General features: G+C 37.4%; 1 pseudogene; it reads left to right on the top strand.

Annotated features, from left to right (window-relative positions):
* Positions 1-21,623: 21,623 nt before the first annotated feature.
* LOC141690506 (AP-1 complex subunit mu-2-like) lies at positions 21,624-23,627 on the top strand (annotated as a pseudogene).
* Positions 23,628-23,881: the final 254 nt, after the last annotated feature.

The raw sequence follows: 23,881 nt of genomic DNA, 5'->3' as shown, positions 1-23,881 counted from the left end.
TTCAACATGCATAGTCACATAATTTGAGAAACAAAGAACAAATCTTGCAATTTAAAGAAAATTTCATTAATATATCATATGATTACATACGATGAAATTTATCAATTACATGTAAAAATTACAAGATAGTCCTATTCTACGATTCCTAACATCAACAACCTTAGTCCTAGTCTAAGAAGCCTGACAAAGCTAACGGTGAAGAGAAATGGATGGCTACAATTAATTCTTCTTCCTACTTTCAACAAAGAGAACAGCAAGACGAATGATTTTCTCCTATTGTCTAAGAATACGAAGATGAGCTTCTCTTTGGAAAGACAACAGATCATTTTTAATGTTCTCTAGAAGTTGAATCCAGATGACAAATGGAATGTTGTTGATAGGATATGAAGTCGGAATCCCATTTCAAAAAATGGTCACAGTTTATGTGCCATAAGAGTAAAACTAACTGAAATGAGCCATTGTTTGAAAGAAATGAACAGATGTGGTTTTACTGATGAATGATCAGTCATTTAAATAGGCAATGGAATACCAAGAGACGTGAGGACTGGTTAAACATTACAAATAAGAATAATGACCCCTCGACTCCATAGACTAATGTATAATAATAATAGTCAGTAAAAGATCTAAAGTCAGAGTTAATGGGCACGGGATATAATAATAATTATTGTGCGCATGCAGGTTTTCAAGACATACACGCTAACCACTAACCCATAATGATTATGACTGTTTTATCTCACATTAACCAATATTCTGTAAAAATATTATCGTTCAAGTAATGACCAAAAATAAACCAAGTAAATAAATACAGTCACGACAGCATCAAAACTTGATTATTATCAAGATTTATAAGTCATCAGAATATGGCTCCTTAACTCGAAAAGTGAATGTGTATTCCTGTAATTCTTCACACAAATACTGATATGGTTTCATCAGAACTTAATCATCAGAACTTCCATCAGAACTTATCCTCAAAATTTATGCAATCTGACAAATAAACTGTTCATCTAAAATAACATTTATCACCACAGTAATTTTCATCATTCATATGGAGTGTAAGTGTGTGCATTAAGCAAAATATCAAACAAAGAGTAAAGTCTGATTCACTTCAGTACATCTTAGAAATAAGGCATAACTAAGAACTTTACTTAAAATCTGTCATTATTCAGAAGTCTACTTTAGAATGAGTTCATGCATGAGTCCACCTCAACTATTTTGTGCTCATTTTATGCATCTTTTGAAATTCTATTTTACAGTGGCTTCTCAGTGTAAGTGAGTCACGACTGCTTATTAGAATGTATGTTGTTATCAGAGTATTTCTCCAGTAATCATAGAGTGTGAAAAGTCACCAAGAAAATTTTATTTTGCTTTTCTAATGCATATTACTTAATACCAGCAATGCACTTGGGTTTTCCCTTCCATATTTTTACTCTAGATCTCAAAGGAGTACCTGATTTTTATTACTTTTCTTCTCTTTTTCTTTTGATAAGTGAGGTTTATCAACACTTAGTACATCCACCAGATTTACTAACATCAGAATTTAACAGATAAGAAGCACTATTCTAGTTTTTGACTTAGTAATAAGATACACAAAGTAAACTTCAACTAAGCTCAGTATCAGAATTTGCTTGTGTTAAAAGATTTCCACATAAACAATTACTTCAAATATGGGATCTTTAGTATATTAAAGACTACTAGGTCAGCATCTAGCACAGTTATCCTCATTGGATTAAATAGTCACAGAAACATTCATATCACTATCAGAGTTTAGAAATTTACATCAGACAATAATCAGTACTTAAGTAATTTTCAATTTAAGCACAGAATACACAAAGATAGTATTATCTGTAAATAGTGATCATAAAGTCTGATATATCAAAACATAAACTAAGCAGATTTAGAGAAAGAACCTGAAACCATTCCAAGTTCATTTACCAATCTTTTAAAAGTAGCTTCACACAGTGGTTTTGTGAAGCTTGATCTGTGGGAACAAAATGCAATTCCACTGTACCTTCATCCACATGTTCCCTTATGAAATGGTACCTAATGCTGATGTGCTTTGTCATTGAGTGCTGAACTGGATTACCCGTCATAGCAATTGCACTTTGATTATCACAGTAAATAGGGATTTTAGAAAATTCTAACCCATAATCCAGTAGCTGATTCTTCATCCAAAGAATCTGTGCACAACAGCTTCCTGCAGCAATGTATTATTCTTCTGCAGTTGATGTGGAAATTGACTTATGTTTCTTACTGGACCAAGAAACCAATCTGCCTCCAAGAAATTGGCAACTTCCACTTGTGCTTTTCCTGTCAATTTTGCATCTTACAAAATCTGCATCTGAGTAACCTATTAGCTTAAAGTCTGATTCTCTAGGATATTACAATCCCAGATCAGCTGTACCCTTAAGATACTTGAAAATTCTTTTCACAGCTATTAAGTGAGGTTCTCTTGGATCTGCTTGAAATCTTGCACAAAGACATGTAGCATACATGATATCAGGTCTACTTGCAGTTAGATAGAGTAGTGAGCCAATCATACCTCTGTAATCAGTAATATCTACTAATTTACCAGTATCCTTATCCAACTTAGTTGCAGTGGCCATAGGAGTAGATGCACTTGAACAATCCTGCATTCCAAATTTCTTCAACAAATTTCTGGTGTACTTTGATTGACAAATAAAAGTTCCTTCTTCATTCTGCTTGACTTGAAGGCCTAGAAAATAGTTAAGTTCTCCCATCATACTCATTTGATATCTTGACTGCATCAGTTTTGGTAAACTTCTTACAAAGTCTGTCATTTGTAGAACCAAAAATGATATCATCAACATATAATTGCACCAAAAGTAAGTCCTTTCCATGGTTGAGGTAGAACAGTGTTTTTTCAATAGTTCCTCTATTAAATCGATTTTCCAAACTGAGCTAAAGTCTCATACCATGCTCTTGGAGCTTGCTTAAGGCCATAAAGTGCTTTATCAAGCCTGTAGACATGATTGGGAAATTTGGGATCTACAAAGCCTGGAGGTTGTTCAACATATGCTTCCTCTTCCAATTCTCCATTAAGAAAAGCACTTTTCACATCCATTTGAAAGACTTTAAACTTCTTGTGAGCAGCATAAGCCAAAAATATCCTTATGGCTTCCAATCTAGCAACTGGTACAAATGTTTCATCATAATCAATTCCCTCTTGTTGAGAGTAACCTTTTGCAACCAGCCTTGCTTTGTTCCTTGTAATTATGCCATCACTGTCAGTTTTGCTTTTGAACACCCACTTTGTACCAACAACTGATCTGTTCCTTGGTCTTAGCACTAGGGTCCAGACTTTATTGCTTTCAAATTCATTTAACTCTTCCTGCATTGCTTGCACCCAATCAGCATCTTGAAGAGCTTCTTCCACTTTCTTTGGTTCAGTCTGAGAGATAAAAGAAAGATAAAGACATTCATTTGATGTAGTTGTTCTAGTTCTGACGCCTGCATCAGAATTTCTAATAATTAAGTCAGGTGTATGTGCTTTAGTCCACTTCCTTGCAGATGGAAGGTTTTCTCTAGAACTGGATGCTCCCCCATGATCCATGCTGTCTCCATCAACCTTTTTTCCTGATGCTCCCCCTGAAATTATGCTCTCTGAGTTGCATCCTTCATTATTTGAGTTTCCAGAAATATCATAACATGAGTTTCCAGAATCATCAGAACTTGAAGAGCCTGTTGTAGGTTCTGATGCTTCTTGAGATGTGGTTGGATCTTCAGTATGCTCCCCCTGCACAGGTGCATTTTCCTTAGGCATAGTCACCACAGTTTCAATAACATCAGAGTTTAATCCATCAGAATTTGCGGTATCAGGATTTACAGAATCAGAATTTAAAACTTCATTCTCGAATCTCAGCTGATCATGATCATTGAAATCTTCAACTCCAGTAATCTTCTTATCATCAAAAGAGACATTTATAGATTCCATGACAACCCTTGTTCTTAAATTGTAGACTTTGAAGGCTTTTGTAGAAAGTGGATATCCAACAAAAATTCCTTCATCAGCTTTTAGATCAAATTTCGATAGCTGTTCGGGATGAGTCTTAAGAACAAAACACTTGCATCCAAATACATGAAAGTACTTCAGATTTGGCTTCTTTTTCTTCACCATCTCATATGGTGTTTTTACATGCTTGTTAATGAGTGTTGCATTCTGAGTAAAACAAGCAGTCTGCACAGCTTCATCCCAAAAGTAGGTTGGCAACTTTGTTTCATCAAGCATAGTTCGTGCAGCTTCAATAAGAGTTATATTCTTTCTTTCAACAACTCCATTTTGTTGTGGAGTTCCAGGAGCAGAAAATTCCTGCTTTATTCCATGGTCTTTGCAGAACTCTTCCATAATCAAATTCTTGAACTCAGTGCCATTATCACTCCTTATGATCTTCACAGAATCTTTGACCAATTTATCCAGTTGTTTGACATGATCAATCAAGATAGATGCAGTTTCACTTTTTGTGTGCAAGAAATACACCCATGTGTATCTGGTGAACTCATCCACTATGACCATAGCATATTTCTTCTTTGCAATAGACATGACATTAACTGGACCAAATAGATCAATAGGTAGTAGGTGATAAGGCTCAAGAATTGATGATTCAGTCTTGCTCTTGAATGAAGATTTTCTTTGTTTTGCCTTCTGACATGAATCACAAAGGCCATCAGGAGCAAATACTAATTTTGTCAATCCTCTCACAAGATCTTTCTTGACTAGTTCATTTATATTGTTAAAATTTAAATGAGAGAGTTTCTTGTGCCAATTCCAGCTTTCTTCAATTGATGCTCTACTCAACAGACAAATTACAGAACCATCAGTACTTGTTGAAAGCTTGGCTTCATAAATGTTACCATGCATGTATCCTTTCAGAACAACTTTACCTGTAGATTTTCTTACAACTTCACAGTGTTCTTCAAAGAAATCCACATGATAACCTCTGTCACAGATTTGACTCACACTAAGCAGATTGTGTTTAAGTCCTGAGACAAGAGCTACTTTTTCAATGATGACATTCCCAAGATTAATATTGCCATATCCCAGAGTTTTTCCAATGTTGCCATCTCCATAAGAAACACCTGGGCCAGCTTTCTCCACAAAGTCTGATAGCAGGGCTTTATTTCCAGTCATATGTCCTGAACATCCATTGTCCAGAACTAGGATTTTCTTCCTGTTGCCCTGCAATCACAAAGACCACTAATAATTAGTTTTAAGGACCCAGACTTGCTTGGATCCTTTGGCCTTTTTAAGTTTGTTAACATTTGCAGCGGATTTAGCATCAGAGTTTATGTTAACAGTTTTATTATCAGAATTTGCAATATCAGACTTTGCTTCAGAACTTATACTAGAAGGAATAATGCTAAGTTTCTTTACAGAAGGTTTTATTTGATTATAATCATAGTACATACTATGATATTCCTTACAAGTATATATGGAATGCCATAAACTACCACAATGAAAACAAGGATTTTGTGGCTTATATCTAATAGACTGACTCTTAACTCCTGATTTTGAAGGTAAGGAGTTTATATTCGTATTCTTCCTGCAAAAACAAACCAGATGGTTAGAATTTCCACAGTTATGACATGTTTCTCTAGGAGCATTAGGAACGGGCTTATAATTGTTACTTTTGTTCACACCTTCCTTTCCATTCCTATTTTTCCTAGGTGGCTTTACCTTGTTTACATTCTTAACATCTTTCAGCTTATGCTTAAGCTGTTTCTTAGTCATTAAGCCTATATTAACTTCAGTTGGCTTATCCTATTTAGGTTTGTCAGAAGTTACTATCTCCTTAACTTCTGATTTATCAATATCAGACTTTGCAGTTACAAACTTAACAGGATTTACCTTTGGTTTTTGTTTAACAACTATAGGCTCAGTTTTTACAGTTCCCTTACTGTTCTTACCATCTCCATAACCTATGCCCTCTTTCCAATTTCCACTACTAAGAATATCCTGAGTTGCTTTACCAGAGTTAGTCCAAGTCCTGATAATCTCTCTTTCCTTTTCTAACTCAGTTTTTAGAGATTCATTCATTTTTAACACTTCATCCCTAACATAATAGGCATCATCTCTATCTTTCTGAGTTTGATGGAACATGACTAACTCTTTTTCTAAATAATCATTCCTCTTTTTATAAGCAAGATTTATCAATATCAGACTTTACAGTTACAAACTTAATAGGATTTACCTTTGGTTTTTGTTTAACAACTATAGGCTCAGTTTCTACAGTTCCCTTACTGTTCTTACCATCTCCATAACCTAAGCCCTCTTTCCAGTTTCCACTACTAAGAATATCCTGAGTTGCTTTACCAGAGTTAGTCCAAGTCCTGATAATCTCTCTTTCCTTTTCTGACTCAGTTTTTAGAGATTCATTCATTTTTAACACTTCATCCCTAACATAAAAGGCATCATCTCTATCTTTCTGAGTTTGATGGAACATGACTAACTCTTTTTCTAAATAATCATTCCTCTTTTTATAAGCAAGATTTTCAGAAGTTAATCTTTCACATGTTAAAGTTTGATCTTTATAACTAATGAACATGGTTTTAAGATATCTTCTCAACTCGGTAATACCATCAATATGAAAGGCATAAGTAGTTTGAGGTACCTTTAAGTCAGTAGTGTCAGAACTGCTAACAGCATTTGCCATCAAGGCATAGTTTTCCTCATCCTCAGAATCTGAAGCATCTGACCAGCTTTTCTTCTTTGTGACAAGAGCCTTTCCTTTGTCACTTTTCCCTTTTCTACAATCTGGAGATATGTGGCCTTTCTCACCACAGTTGTAGCATTTAACATTTGAGTAATCTCCTCTGTCAGACTTTCATCCTTTGCCTTCAGATTTTCTGAAACCTTTCTTTTCAGAACTTGCACCTATCCTGGAAAAATTATTTCCTCTCCTGAATTTTCCGTACGCAATTTTTGTGATCCCTTTCACCATAAGAGCACACAACTTCATCATCTCGTCATCAGGGTCCATCTCAGGTATACTTTTAGTTTCTGAGTCATCATCACTATTAGAACTTGATGACTCAGTATCAGACTTTATGATGAGAGCTTTTTCCTTGCCTTTTCTTGAGGCAGCTACTTTGGGACATTCCTCCTCAATCACAAAGGCAACTGTTCATGACTTTCTTCCATTTCTCTTGCTTCTTTGTTCCATCTCAAGTTCATGAGTCTTGAGCATCCCATAAATTTCATCAAGAGTTGTTTCATCAAGATTATAGTTGTCTCTTATTATTGTGTGCTATCAAATCCCATCTTTCAGGAAGAGCTAACAGGAACTTAAGATTTGAATCTTCAATATCATACTCTTTGTCAACTAGAGATAAATCATTCAAGAGTTTGACAAATCTGTCATATAAATCAGTCAATGACTCATCAGGCTTTGAGTCAAAGTGCTCATACTCTTGAGTGAGTATTGTCTTCCTGTTCTTCTTGATTGAATCAGTTCCCTGACACCTTATTTCCAAAGCACCCCATATCTCTTTTACAGTCTTGCAATTTATTACCCTGTTTGACATGATATTATCAATGGCACTCTGCAGCAAGTGTCTTACCTTTGCATCCTTTGCAATCGATGAGATATCTTCAGCAGTGTAATCACTTTTCTCCTTTGGTACACAATTTGCTGGCTGTCCTGCAACTTCCACAGAGAGTTTGGTTGGCATATGTGGTCCTTCATAAATCCTGTCGAGATATTCTGGATCTGTAGCTTCCAGAAACATAGACATCTTCACTTTTCATATGGAATACTCAAAAGGTTTCAACATGGGAACTCTTATAGTCTCATATCGACTATGAGTTATTGTTTTTGGAGATTCTTCAATTTTGGTGGGCTTGGTTGGAGTTTCTTCTTCAGACATGATTGATTTTGGATCTTAAACTGTTTGTGTGTTAACAGAAGGCTCTGATACCAATTGTTAGGTCACACACACTATAGAAGGGGGTTGAATACAGTGTTTAGCATAATCAAATCGAATATAAGAACTTAAGTAACAGAATACAGATTTTATTTAACACAATAAACTCTGTTACAATATGAAACTGTCCTCTCTCAGTGATGGACAAATTATCACGAGAGCTGCTAGAGTTACAAAGAATAATAACTTCGATAATCGTAACACTTTTGTGTAAACTCTATGCCTGTGTTTATTTACTACACAGTTACAAGATAATCTTTTAATTGATATGGAATATAATTCTGCTTCCTAAAATATATCAACCAGTTATCTTTTCTTCCAAGTATTCTATTCTTCATAGAATTCCTTCTTCATGCACAATTCTTTCTGTCTTATTCTCGATCTTCTTTCCTTTCAATCAGCCGCCTGCCTTATCTGAAAGTTATCTTAAGTCCTGATATTATCTCCTGATAAATATCTTCTGAACCTTAAGTTCTGATAACTTAAGTTCTGATATCTTAAGTTCTGTCTTCAGTATAAGTGCTGATTTCCAGTTAAGTATTGATTTGTCCTATAAGGTAAGATCTGAAAACTAAACACAAATCATATTACACATGATTTATCAAATATATCTAACAGGGCAGTGCTAAAAATGGAGGCTTACAAGGAGAAAAAAAAGCTCTATTTTGGGAAGAAAGCCAAGATATAGGAATACGAAGCAGGCGACCTGGTACTCCGGCACACCGAGGCTTCAGACCCAACTAACCAAGGAAAGCTACACCCCAACTGGGAAGGGCCCTACATAGTCAAAGAGGTGCTCCGTCCAGGAACCTACAAGCTAAACTACCTCAACGGAACCAAAGTCCCGAACATCTGGCACAGACTTCGTCTCTGGAAATTCTATCAGTAGAAAGGTGCGCATGGATATAGTTTTTGTTGAATAATAAGAAACACAAATCTGTATTTTCCCATCTAGAATGTAATCGACTCTCGATACCTATTTTGCAATAAAATATGTCATGCTTATTTTGTCCAAAATAATGTTATTACGATTACATTGCAATTGTTGGTCGCGCCCAAACTTAGAAATTTTTTATTCAAATAAAAATTTTAACCCCATCCCGGGGACGAATACACAAACCATGTGTACCTAAAAAAATTTATTCAGTTAAAAGTTTTAACCCCATCCCGAGGGCGACTACACAAACTATGTGTGCTTAAAAAAATTATTCAGTTTTAACCCCATCCCGGGGACGAATACACAAAGTATACTAGAAATTATTCAGTTTTGACCCCATCCCGAGGACGATCGCACAAACCATGTGTACTAGAAATTCTTTTTCAGTAAGCAGCTACAGAAACCAAATACGTAAAGGGAAATATATATACATGCTTGCCCGAGACAAACCAGACCCGAACCAAATTCAAGTCAAAGTCATACGGAAATTAAAAACCAACAATTATGAAAGCCACAAGGGCCAAGTCTTCAACATAAACGAACTAAGAAATCAATTACAAGTCACGAAGCTTGGGTCTTCATCCATCAGTTCTCGGGGGGATGAAGAGTCTTCTCACGGGCCTCTTCAGGAGGAGGTGGATACGCCCCGGAGGTGCCCTCTCCAGCAGCTTTAGCTTCCTCACGATAGAGCTCCTCCGCAAGATACAGCTCTATGAACTCGTCCATATCACCACCTGGGTTCTCAGCCAAATAAGCAGAAGCGATGTCCCAACATATGTTAACCTTCTCAAAAATCTTGTTATTGAGTTCCGCATAGTAGGCGGGAGTACCCCGAAAGGCTGCAAGGACTTTCTCTGCCCGAGGCCTGACAGTAAGCTCTATCTGTAAGTTCTCCAACTCCGCCCGGAGGGACCCAACCACCTTCTCAGCAGCCTCCCGGGCATTCACCTCCTCAGCAAGGGCCTGCTTATGCTCCTGGGACTCTCTCTCTTTCACCTCCCGGTACTTGTTGAACTTTTCCTTCTCATCAGCCAACTCTTTCACCGCAGTCTTCGCTTTAGCCACTCTCACACGATAATTGTGGATGATGGTATAGCAGTAGCTGATCCGGGCATTGTCCTGGGAAAGAAATAGAAAAGACTTAACGTAGACGTAAAAGAAAAGGAGACAATAACGAAGTACACATACTTCCGAAACATCCCGAACAAGATGATCCAAGAAATTATCCATATCCTCCTTAGTATAGCACACAAAGTCGGCGGGAGTGGCATAGTTGTCAAACATCTCGCTCCGGCGATCATCAAGGGTCATCCGGGCCAAGAGGTTCTTCAGGGCCTCCTCCTCTACCAGCTTCTGACTCACTTCCTCAGTCGGACCCAGAGTGGTCACCCTCCTCCGCTGTTGGGTCCCGAAGCCACCAGCAACATCCTCTGTGGCTTTCCTCTTGCGAGGGTTCAAAGCGCCCACTTCCTCTTCCTCCAACTCCAGAACCTCCACCTCATCGGGCCCCGGAACAACAGGAGCAGTAACCTCCGACACACTCTGCCTCACGCTGGTCCCCGAGGAACCTGCATCCCGGACCTGTGAACCACTCCCAACACCAACCTTCTTCTTCCCCGAATCCAGCTGCACAGCACCACCGATCTTCTTAAACCTACTAGCCAAATCCCTGAACTGCGGCGACATGGCGTGATGGAAAGGGTTGAGCAACAGAAAACCTGCACAAAGGAACTACAATTTAGAAAAGGGGCATCGGAGCACATATATATGTCAAGTAAAAATACAAGTAAAAAATACAAGTAAAAAACTACATAAAGTAAAATACTTACAGCCAACATTATACAATGTTTGGTTATCTAAAAAAGTATCCCGTGTCCACTGAGCACCCAGAGCCACGACAAAGTCGTACATCTTCGCCAAGGCAGCTCCACCGAGCCGCTCGGTTGGGAACCTGTTATTTTTTAAAACATTTTTATACACAGGCATAAACTCCGGGTCCCCACCCCGGACAAAGATGAACTCCTGGTGCCAGCCCCGGAGCAAATTTAACATAAAGACAGGCGCACTCTTGGCGTCAACAGGGAACCCGCAGCCATCTATGTTAAAAGTGAACACAAACAGGGGAGGCAGGGTGGACTTCTTAATCTTAAAGAGGTAGTGGAAAAACTTGAAGGTAGGCAAGTACTTCTTTACATGACAGCTAGCAAGGAACCAAGAAACCCACTTTATAGAGTTCGGGGCCAACTGGGTAAAAGGTATTCCGTAGACATCGCGGCATAAAGATTTGGTGAATTGGTGAAGGTTTGGCCTCATACTACGAAGATTCTCTAACGGAATAGCTACCCAACCACCCATAAGACGGTGATAAACCCTCTCGTGAGGTTCGGGCCACCTCCACTCCATAGCTTCCCCGAAGTGGAAAACTGCTTTAACTAGGTCATCTATATGCTCAAAGGAATAGGTGGCAAGGTCAGGATGACGGGGGGCTGGAACATAGCTGGTCCTGGGAGCGTTAAAAAACAGCTCATCCATACGTGCCCCATCATAAAGTTCTTTGCCCCTGGGCCTATAAATATCATAAAGGTCCCTGAAATAATAGTCGTGTGGGGGACTATTCTCCCGAGTCTGGACGGAGTAGTGGTCTATGTCTACCCAAGACCCATCTCTCCTACCCAAAGTCTGCCCAGGATTCAGAAGGAAGGTGGACAACTCCTCAACTACGGGTTGACGTCGGGGAGGCATACTCTCAGGTTCCGGAGAAGAGTCACTAGAGGAATGGACAAGAAAACCAAAGTGAGGACGGTCGGGCCTACGTTTCAGGTTGGCTAATTTTTTCATTCTCACTCTCCTAACCATATAACCCCGGAGTCTATGCTATTTTTGGAACAAAAGAAAAAAGGGACAAAAAATAGAAAACTACTCAGAAACAGATAACCTTAGAATCAAAACACCAAAATACGTCATATAGTCTATACATACACATATATGCTTGCAAATAAAACACCAGGAACAGTCACGAACAATAAGAACAAAACCAGTTTTATACATAAACCAAACCCCCTTTCTTACATGCACAAGAACCAAAAAATAGATTCGTTTTGTGAAACAAAACCAAAAATATATATACGAACAAAACCCCCAAACATCAACAACAGTTCTGTATACTAAAATATCAAAACCCAGAACTACAAAGTTAAGTCAGAAATGGCATATCAAATGAGTTACATGCATTTGAGAAACTCGTTACTCGATTCATCAAATCAAAGACAAGTATGGTGTAGCGAAGTATTAAGTAGAGACGGAGGATTTACAAGAAAGCAGGAGAAAAAGTATGGCTTCGAACCAGAAAAACTCCACAAGGCCCTTCGAAGAAAATAAAAGTGTGTTTGATTTTCGTGTTAGCGTAAAGAATGAAGAAGAAGGAAAGGAGGGGTATTTATAGGTACAAGTGGGGTAAAAACCCACTCAACTGCTGCACAATCCTGTCCGTTGATCCAGAACACGTGGCGCGATCCTATGCGTCCAAATAGTAACCGCTGCAGTTAATGATTACATTGTTGTAATTATTTAATAGGCACGACTTTTAAGTAGAAAAATGGGGAAAAAACTGCAATGTTTCGTATATATGCATATATGTATACATATACTCCTACAGGAAACTCAACCGCCACTTGACACCCCGAAAAAATGACAAAATACCGCGCACATGTCACATCTATACCTAGCAGCCCAGCAGAAGGGCCTAACCAAACACAACCCCGAGGATTTGTACCCAACAACTCCCCGGGGCTAGGGGCCACAAATCAAAGGAAACCTGCAAAAACAATTCCAAGTTACAAAAATCAAAGGGTCTAACCAAACACAACCCCGAGGACTTGTACCCTACAACACCCCGGGGATAGGGGGCCACAAATCAAAGGAAAGCTGCAAAAAAATTTCCAAGGTACAAAAATCAGAGGGCCTAACCAAACACAACCTCGGGGACTTGTACCCAACAACACCCTGGGGCTAGGGGCCACAAATCAAAGGAAAGCTGCAATTTTTTTTTCCAAATTACAAAAATTAGAGGGCCTAACCAAACACAATCCCAGGGACTTATACCCCAACAACACCCCGGGGCTGGGGGCCACAAATCAAAGGACAAATGCAAAAATTTTCCAAAAGTCACACAGATCATCACACAAACTCCGAAAAAAGAAGACTACTCCCCCATCCGGGCACACCCGCATAAGGGAGTGGGAGGCAAATGATATGCCATAAATAATCAGGCCCAAATAAAGTGATACAAAAGCCCAGATAGAGAACACCCCAGGCCCAAACCGGGGTGGTCCCTAGAACACGTGGCACAGGACAAAAATCTCAACTATCTCATGTTACCAAAAATGGAACAATTACATCCCAGCCGTCCATATGTAAGGATCCCAAGACAACCCTGGTGGAAGAAGGACATTCGGGCCCCACAGTCCATCGAAGCCATCCAATCACTCACCAACCAAGAATGATCAAGGTTTAGGATGAAGAGGTACAAACCCCTAAAACCCTAAATGTGGGAGCCTATAAAAGGACCTAAGAAAAGGGTTTTAAGGGTTAGAAAATATTTTGACTGCTACACCGGAGTAGGCTCGGGGACACAGCCCCCTCCGGTTCTGTTTTGCAGAATCCCCCACAAAGTAGGTTAACCACACATCATCAGCAACGCAGATAGGGTTCGAGTTTATGTGAAAGAGGAGAAGACCCGGGAAGAAAAGGGGTTATCAGAATTAAAGTTATTTTATCGTTTATCTTCCTATGCAGGTATTTACATATTACTTTGAAGAGTTAGAAGAGGAATTTCTAACGGGGGTGTATTCATTTGAGATTTTAATGGATTCTTAATAATATATGGATTTTAATGGATTTTGAAAATCCATGGATTGTTTAAATTCCACATAGATTTGGATGTTGATTTTTTTAATTCTATGCAAATTTTGGTTAATTTTGATGGATTGATTTTGATGGATTGAATAAAATCTTACATAATTTATTGGATTATTTTAACTAATATTTTTTAGATAAATAAATATATAGATGTATTAGATTTAATCTTCAAAGACAAAAGTTAAACTAATTATAGTGGCTTATCCATTGTTACTAAATTGTTGAAATACCAATAGAAAAATGAAAACAAACAACTGTTAATCTTTTTCAAGGCTAACACCTTCAACGTCTAGATGATCACACCAGGGCTTCATTCCTTCAAGGAAAACGAAGAGTAAACGTAGAGAAAGGAGAGGAAGGCAAATAAAACAGAGAGAGAGAGCAGAGGTTTATCAAAACACTTGGTGCATTGACTACAATGTGTCCATATAAGATCACTTCCTGTATCAACAATAGCTGAGAAAGGCTTTGGCAGGGTGCCAATGGAAATGTTCATTAAAATCTCGCATTGACCAGAATAAATAGGGGATTGCATGGTTGGCAATAGACAGTCGGTGATGAGATGCCAAGCCAGAACCAGTGGCTAAATATTTATGGCCTGCATTTTTGCAAAGACTTCCAAAACATTCTTTCTGTTACGGCACTTTCGAAAGATGATTGTTACGACACTTTCGAAACACTGTCAAGAAAGAAGTGTAACAACAAAGAAAAAAGAGTAACAACAAGAGGAGGTTCTGTGATGATAATAAAATCTTTGGAAACCATGTTTGAGTGTGACACCAAACTTGAGCCTATAAAAAAAGGTTGCAGGTTGCTAACTATGTAGGTATAAATACTTGCAAGTAATATCTTTTTTACTTATTATTTTTTGATTTTCTAGTAAAAAATTGTTATCATTTGTAAATCCATCAAAATCTTTACTCCAAGTAAGAGATTTGAGGTTCATGAATTTGTATATAAAATATGAAACAAATACTTCAAAATCCATAACTCTTGCAAATCTGTTAAAATTTGAATACATAGAGATTTTGTTTGATTTTTTAGAATCTGGATTTAATACCTACAGATTTTATAAGATTTTTTAAAATCTCAAATGAATATCTCCAGATTTTAAAAGATTATTTTAAATCCTTATTGAATACCTACTGATTTTGAAAATCAATAAAAATCCTACAGAATCTCAAATGAATACACCTGAGAGATAACTTTGTTGGGTATAATTCTAACTACACAGCAACAATGGGCAGTTATATATATAATAACAAGAACATGGCAAATAACCAACTAACGAAAAAAAACATGAAGGCAATAACAAACTATAAAGACTGTAATTGATAAGGAAAGTAAAGAAAACTTATCTCTTATCGCTTTCCAAATTCTGATAAGAAGAAGAACACAACAGCTGAGTCGCCAAACCCTTCAAGAGGACTTGACTGTTCTTGAAGAGATTATTGCCCCCCACTTAAGCTGTGAATGCAGCAATATCGCTTCCAGGATAATACAGCAACAGATCAATCTGGCCACAGAACCAACAATGATCAACGGTGACTCGCACCTCAGTTTGCCCAAAAAACCTATGCAACTCATATATGTTTGCGAGGTAGGCACCGAGACTTGTGTCATTTTTATCTCAAGTGTACCTTTCAATATATAGGCATCTCAAGTTACTCTTCTTCTATTTTACTCGATGTGGTACACCAAGTAACAAAATAGAAAAAGTAAACAAAATGGTTTTCCTTATTATTTATATTATATCCAGATTACTTAATATTAATATTATAAAATATATTCAGAGTATGATTAAAATAATCCTTACTCAATATATTTTATATTAATAATTAAATAATCAATATAAATAATTAAACTTGTAATAGAAAAGAAAAATATAAAAGTTCCCACTAGCACTAGGCTACACAAGCATTCCACTTATGCTAGTAGTTGTAAACAACACTAACACAAGATGCTATATAAACACAATATCTTTCTTTTACAATATCAATGTGGGACAAAATCCCCATAACCCATTTCAAACAAGCAACTTTGTCTCAATATATTCATGGATTCCACTAAGAAAATATCTTAGATCCAAATATGAAAGTTTAAGTCCTCATATCAAGGAACAACCTCCAAGTGTTAGTTTCCGAAAATCATATCAAGAACATATATAAAATATGCCTCAAACTTTCCATTTTCTAACAATCCCCCACAAATCCATAATTAAATTGCATACCAGATTTTATCATGACTTGCTTTTCAGAGTCGGTACCCTCCCGGGTTTGAACCCTCCTAAGTCCTCTACTTCGATGGCTTCCGGATACAGATGGAATGTTTTACCTTGAATCTTTATCCGTTGGGTGTAACCACACTCCATAGACGACGACAAGTCAAAGGCTATGGTGCCAATCTACGGCTTTGAGACGTTAATGGTCATGTCTCGATCCTGTTCATCGAATGTTTCGAGGAATAACCCTTTCCTCTAATTGCGACCACACAATTACATTCGCTTAGCTGGGCATCTCCAGAGATGTACTGCTATCATCTCGTCAAACGACTTGACCCCATTCAGAGTTCAAATAACTCTTGCTAACTAGCAATTCAAGTACCTCTTAAGTTTTATAGGGAATAGACTCAAATACATAAGTATCTAAATGTATATGGTAGAGGTACTACCAATTCATCCTTACAACTTGTTATTACCACATTGAATACACTTCGAGGGATCTCCTCTCAGGTGTATTGGGTTCCCGCTGTTGATGAATTATGATGGGTTACCAGTCTCATCCCCAACCTCAACTTAAGGACTATAGCATGCTCAATCCCTTTAGTTAGCGGATCAGCTATATTATCTTGAGTTCCTATGAACTCTATAGCAATAATCCTATCAGACACAAGACCCCTTATAGACTTTAGTCTAACTTGGATGCGTCTCTTTGTTTTAGCATTATACTTTACACTTCTGACTTTGTCGATAGTTGTACGGCTATCACAATGAACAGAAATGGCAGGAAGCGGCTTGCTTACTACAGGTAACATACTCATAAGTCCATGTAACCATTCAGCCTCCGTCCCCGTGGCATCAAGTGCACACAACTCAGCCTTAAAAGTAGACCGAGTAATCAAAGTCTGTCTAGAAGACTTTCAGGACACTGTTCCACCCATAAGGGTAAACATATATCCAGTCACTCCATTGAAACCAGATTTCTTAGCTATCCAACTTGCATCACTGTACCCCTTGAGTACCCCCGGAAATCTCCGGTAATGCAAGCCAAGGGAAATAGTTCCCTTCAGATATTTAAGAACTGTATCCAGTGCCTCCCAATGAGTCTTGTTTGGACAGCTTGTATATCTAGCCAACTTAGACACAGAATAAGAAATATCTGGCCTAGTCACATTAGCAAGATATTACAAACTCCCAATAATCTAAGATTACCTTAACTGAGACACAGGAACTCCTGAACTATTCTTGACTAAGGCAACTTTTGAATCATATGGTGTACTAACGATTCTACAATTTAAATAACCATACTTCTTAAGTATAGATTTCTCTATATAATGAGACTATGACAAAATTATTCCATCAGTTGACTGAGTCAACTTGATCCCAAGAATCACACTAGCTTCACCCATATCCTTCATCTCAAAGTGCATCTTCAAGAAACTCTTTGTCTCGTTAATAATCTCAATATTGGTTCCAAACAACAAGATATCATCTACATACAAGCACACGATCACACAATCATTACCTCTAACCTTATAGTAGACACACTTGTCACTTTCATCAACTAAAAAATTTGAAGTCTAAAACAGTTTCATCAAACTTTTTATGCCAATCTATAGGTGCTTGTTTAAGGCCATGGATGGACTTGACTAGTCTACATACTTTCCTCTCATTACCAAAAGCAACAAATCCCTCAGGCTGATCCATATAAATCTCTTCTTCAAGGTCACCATGAAGAAAAACTGTCTTTACATCCATTTGATGGATGATAAGACCATGTACAAAAGCCAATGCAATAAGCATTCCGATTGTTGTCATTCGGGCAACTGGAGAATATGTATCAAAATAATCAATGCCTTCCCTTTGCCTAAAGCCCTTAGCAACTAGCCTAGCCTTGTACTTATTTATTGAGCCATCAGGGTTTAGCTTCCTCTTGAAGATCCATTTACATCCAATAGTAGAACACCCTGGAGGGAGATCAACTAACTCCCATGTTCCATTTGAAACAATTGAGTCAATTTCACTCTTTACAGCGCCTTTCCAATGCCTTGACTCTGAAGAATCTTTGGCTTGACGGAAAGTTAAAGGCTCATCCTCGACATTGTAAGTGATAAAGTCACTTCCAAAGTCCTTGACTACCTTTGCACGCTTACTCCTTCTAGGTTTCTCTACTTTATTAGGAGTAGAGCTACTACCAGGATGCACCCCCACATTTGTCATCTTTTCCACATGATCAGGAATAGAACTTGATGTGTGAGTGGGATCATCCTCAGAACTACCCAAAGATATAGCAGTCTTCATTGGGAATACTTCCTCAAAGAAAGTTGCATCACGAAACTCAACTATCGTATTCGCCACAATACCATCTATGTCAGACTTTAATACTAAAATCTCATAGCAGTTGTGGTTTCAAGATAGCCCAGAAAGATACAATCAACAGTTTTCGGACCCAGTTTCTTTCTCTTGTGTTCAGGGAAAAGCATATTAGCAAGGCACCCCGCACACGAAGATAACTCAAACTTGTCCTACGCTTTCTCCATAATTCATATGGTGTCTTGTCCATATGTTTCAGAGGGACTCTATTCAGAATATGGCAAGCCGTATTCAGAGCCTCTCCCCACATGTACTTAGGCAACCCAGAATTAATTAGCATACTGTTAATCATGTCTTTAAAAGTTCTGTTCTTTCGTTCTGCCACCCATTAGACTCAGGTGTGTATGGTGGAGTAACCTCATGAACTATACCATTGTTTGCGCAATATTCATTAAACAAGGTACTCGTATACTCACCACCTCTATCAGACCTCAAACATTTAAGTACTTTGCCAATTTGTGTTTCAGCTTCATTTTTATACATAATGAATTTATCTAGTGCTTCATTATTATGTTTAAGCAAATAAACATAACAATATCTACTATAATCATTTATAAAGGTAATGAAATATCTATAGTGATCCTTGGTCAACACACCACCAAATTCACATATGTCTGAGTGCACTAAATCTAACAAGTCTGAATCCCTAACAATATTATGAAAAGGTTTCCTTGTTTGTTTAGCAGTTACACACACTTGACACTTAGATTTCTTATCAATGGCGTACTTTGGAATCAACTCTAAATTCATCATATTCTTTAGAGCACCAAAATTTAAATGACCAAGTCGTAAGTGCCACAAATCAGATGATTCTACACAATTAACAGAAGGTGCAACACTATCATTAATAAAACCACCCAAAACGGGTTTAACATTTATTAAAACAAACCATTAGACAAGTAACCCTTGCCAAAGAATGTACCAGTATGAGTAATAACTATTTTATTACACTTCAAAGAAAGTTCAAAGCCGTTTTTAACTAAACAACTTCCACTTATAATATTTCTACGAATAGAGGGAACATGATACACTCTAGTGAGAGATAGAATCCGCCCAGAAGCAAATTTCAGGTCCACGTTTCCTATTTCAAGCACTTGTGCAGCACTAGCATTCCCCATCGTCACTGTCACTCCATGACTCTGTTGATAAGATACAAACAAGCTAATATCAGCACAAATATGTACATTAGCTCCAGTATCAATCAACCACTCATGTGACAGATAAGTGGAAAGTAGTACAGGGTTGTAAGTAACATACCTGTCATCGGTTCCAGAGGCAACAACCTCACCAATGACCATGTTAGCTATTGGCCCACTCGTGGTTCCAAGTCCAAGCACAGTATTTGCTTGAGCTACCACTCCAGCTTTGTTAGCTTTCTTACTTGGACAGTCCTTGCCTTTTCTGTCCTACAGTCACTACATTTACCTTCGAGCTCCCATATTCCACAGGCAACACATGTCCCTATTTAGACTTGTGCTGCTCCCTACTGAGATATCCAACATCAAGTTAGTCCATGTGATCTCTCCTTTCTGTCTTTTCAGGGAGAGAGCAAACTCTTCCCAAGACTTAGGGAGCTTTTCAATCACAGACATCACTCGAAACTTCTCAAGCAAGACCATACCGGACTCACCCAAATCATGAACTAACATCTCAAACTCATGAACCTGTTCAGTCATGGATTTTCCATCCACCAGCTTAAAATCAAGAAACCTAGCCACAGAATACTTCTCAAATCCTTGAGAATCAGTATTATGGGTTTGGTCCAGTTTATCCCATAAGACTTTAGCAGTATAGACATCTGATGAATAAACATCGAACAAGGTGTTCTCCAAGGATGCCAAAATTGGCTGCCCTAGCCACCCCATCCTTCTCAGCCCATAAAGCATAAACCTTAACAGATTCAGCTTTCTCTTGATCCAACCCAGGAGGATCATTCTATACCACTAACAATAGACCCTTAACCGTTAACTAGAGCTTCATCTTTTTCTGCCAAAGAGAAAAAGAAGCTCCACCACTAAATTTATTAGGCATACCCGATAAATCAATTGGATGGGGAAAACGATAGGTGGTTCAGTCAATGGTAGTGGTACCACCAGAACCAGAACCAGTCTCAACAATTTTAGGAACATCAGCAGTTTCGTTAACCATCTTGCTAATTAACTATATATAACTATAATCTCTTCAAGATTGTTGGGTATAATTCTAACTACACAGCAACAATGGGCAGTTATATATATAATAACAAGAACATGACAAATAACCCAACTAACGAAACAAAACACGAAAGCAATAACAAACTATAAAGACTGTAATTGACAAAGAAAGTAAAGAAAACTTATCTCTTATCGCTTTCCAAATTCCGATAAGAAGAAGAACACAACAGCTGAGTCGCCAAACCCTTCAAGAGGACTTGACTGTTCTTGAAGAGATTATTGCCCCCCACTTAAACTGTGATGGAATGCAGCAATATCGCTTCCAGGATAAAACAGCAACAGATCAATCTGGCCACAGAACCAACAATGATCAACGGCGACTCGCACCTCAGTTTGCCCAAAAAACCTATACAACTCATATATGTTTGCGAGGTAGGCACCGAGACTTGTGTCATTTTTATCTCAAGTGTACCTCTCAATATATAGGCATCTCAAGTTACTCTTCTCTAATTTTACTCGATGTGGTACACCAAGTAACAAAATAGAAAAAGTAAACAAAATGGTTTTCCTTATTATTTAATTTATATCCATATTACTTAATATTAATATTATAAAATATATTCAGAGTATGATTAAAATAATCCTTACTCAATATATTTTATATTAATAATTAAATAATCAATATAAATAATTAAACTTATAATAAAAAAGAAAAATATAAGAGTTCTCACTAGCAGTAGGCCACACAAGTATTCTACTTATGCTAGTAGTTGTAAAAAACACTAACACAGGATACTATATAAACTCAATATCTTTCTTTTACAATATCAATGTGGGACAAAATCCCCATAACCCATTTCAAACAAGTAACTTTGTCTCAATATATTCATGGATTCCACTAAGAAAATATCTTAGATCCAAATATAAAATATGCCTCAAATTTTCCATTTTCTAACAAACTTAACTTTGTTGTTGTGGTAACATTTACTGTTTGGTTAAATTTATGAGTAATTGGGAGCCCTCTAGCTTTCTTAGATGGGTTCCTCTGCTTTTGTGCAGTATGAAATACCCGATGAAATGATGGACTTTTGTAACAAATGCAGTTTCTTGGCGTAGTGAAGGGATTTTTCACAAGAAAAAAGAAGTACGTGTTATAATTATTAATGTCATTTGCATTTAACCAGGTATTCTTGGATGTTGTGGAAAATGTAAATCTATTAGTGAATAGCAGTGGCCAAATACTTAGATCAGATGTTGCTGGGGCACTAAAGATGACAACTTACTTAAGCTATGTAAACTTTCTCTATTTCAATTTTACATGACTCAATAGTCCATGTTTGCAAGGATGGTCTATCTCCGCGCTTGCTGCAAACTACGGAGGATTTAGACTTGTAAAAAAACAACTCTTTCTTTCATCAGTAAGCATACTGTCAGTGCTATCATATAATCTGATTAAGATAAAAGTTTCAAGTTGGTTGAATCTAGAACATTCTTAAATTTGGATTTCGGTTAGGTGTGTACGTTTGGCACGGTTTGAAAGTGACCGGACTATATCATTCATCCCACCAGACGGATCATTTGATCTGATGACATACAGACTGAGCACTAGGGTACCCATCTTAATGAGTCATCTTATATAGTACAACTATGTTACACTATGATCTTGATGGAATTACAAAGGACTAGCACTACACAATATATAAGTTTTGGTACCTTGGGAGCTAATAATACTTGCCTTATGCTTGTCTTTCAAGTAATTTACTTGCCTTTCTCCTCTGATAAACCTTTCAGGTGAAACCTCTTATTTGGGTGGAAGCTCGAATTGAAAGGCATGCACGAAGTCGGGTAGAGATCCTGGTAAAAGCCTGCAGCCAGTTCAGAGAGCGTAGGTATATGTTGGTATATACATAGTTCAGGGAGTGAAGCTATAATTTTATAGCATTCCTATGCCTGTAAAATTTACTTCAAATTTGGGCTTTATAATCATGTATAGGACTTTGTGAAATATAAATACTCATTATAGTTGAGTGATGGTCGAAGTCATTCTACAAAGGGTTATTTCTGTGATGGTAAAGTTATAATTAGTACAGAGTTAGATGAGGTACTTCTAAAATATTATTGGCACTATGTGTTCAGAATAGTGTGTCAAAATGCTATTCAGTTTCAACCAGAGTCACAAAGTATCGTCAGAAAACCATTCGATTCTAGTGCTCCAAATATTAGCAGTGTCCAAATTTAGTTACTATTGTTGCTTAAGTTTGTATCTTCTTTTTTTAACAGCTCTGCAAACGATGTTGTAATCGAGGTGCCTACATCATATGATGCAACATCAAGACATCTATGGGGTGTGCAAAGTACGCTCCAGAGAAAGATGCAATTCTGTGGAAGATTAAATCTTTTCCGGGTAACAAGGTAAGCCAATCACAGAGTATATGTGCAGTAGTCTTATTCATATGAAATTGGTTTTTTATTTCTAACTTTCTTGTTCCAATGTGTTTAGGAATGTATGTTAGGCGCAGAATTTAAACTTCCAAGTCTAATTTCTGATGAGGAATCTGCGGATAGAAAAGCTCCTATCAGCTTGAAGTTTGAAATACCATATTTCACTCTCTCGGGAATTCAGGTGTGTGTATCTTGATCTATTTTGTTTCAAGAGTTTATTGTCGTGGTTATGAAACTGTTGGTGTGCTTCCAAGTTTCTCCAGAAATCAGTCCCTTGAAATTTAGGCCGAGGCCGAGGGTGCTTTCTTACTATTAGAATGAATTTGAAAATCAGCCTAGACATGTTGGTATTTTGCAGGTTCGTCTCATAGAGAAAAGTGGATACCAACCACTTCCATGGGTGACTATGGCTGCCGAATACGAACTAAGACTAATCTGAATACAACCTTATCCTGCTAAATTTTCAACTGTTATATTTTTGGTTCACAACTTCGTTTAATAATGTGGATAGTGTTGCTACTCCCTGCTCTCTACCAGCTCTCAACTGCTTCCAGGTGACACAAATTTGTTCATGTAAATATGGAAATGTCATTTCTGCTTAGTTTTTTTAAAACTGCACATTGTTTGTTATATGCCACTTGTCAAACTTTTATTGGTTAATTAAAAATATACCCCCTATGTTTAATTAAAAACACCAGTAGAATTATTCTATGGTACCACATAAGTCATGACACATTATTTTATAACAATTTTTTGTATCATTTTTTTGTGGATATTAAATGTAAATACTCCAAGCAACAGGCGCCTTCCTAAAATCATTAAAAAAAGAAAAAAATATAAAACTTTTCAAAAAAATATCGAAAAAAATGTGAAACACAGCAAATTTGACAAAATAATTTCAAT

This window comes from Apium graveolens, chromosome 10, assembly GCF_009905375.1.
Source record: "Apium graveolens cultivar Ventura chromosome 10, ASM990537v1, whole genome shotgun sequence".
Taxonomy (NCBI): Eukaryota; Viridiplantae; Streptophyta; class Magnoliopsida; order Apiales; family Apiaceae; genus Apium; species Apium graveolens.
Note: the sequence above shows the minus strand (reverse complement) of the source record. Positions and strands in the feature narration are given on the sequence as shown.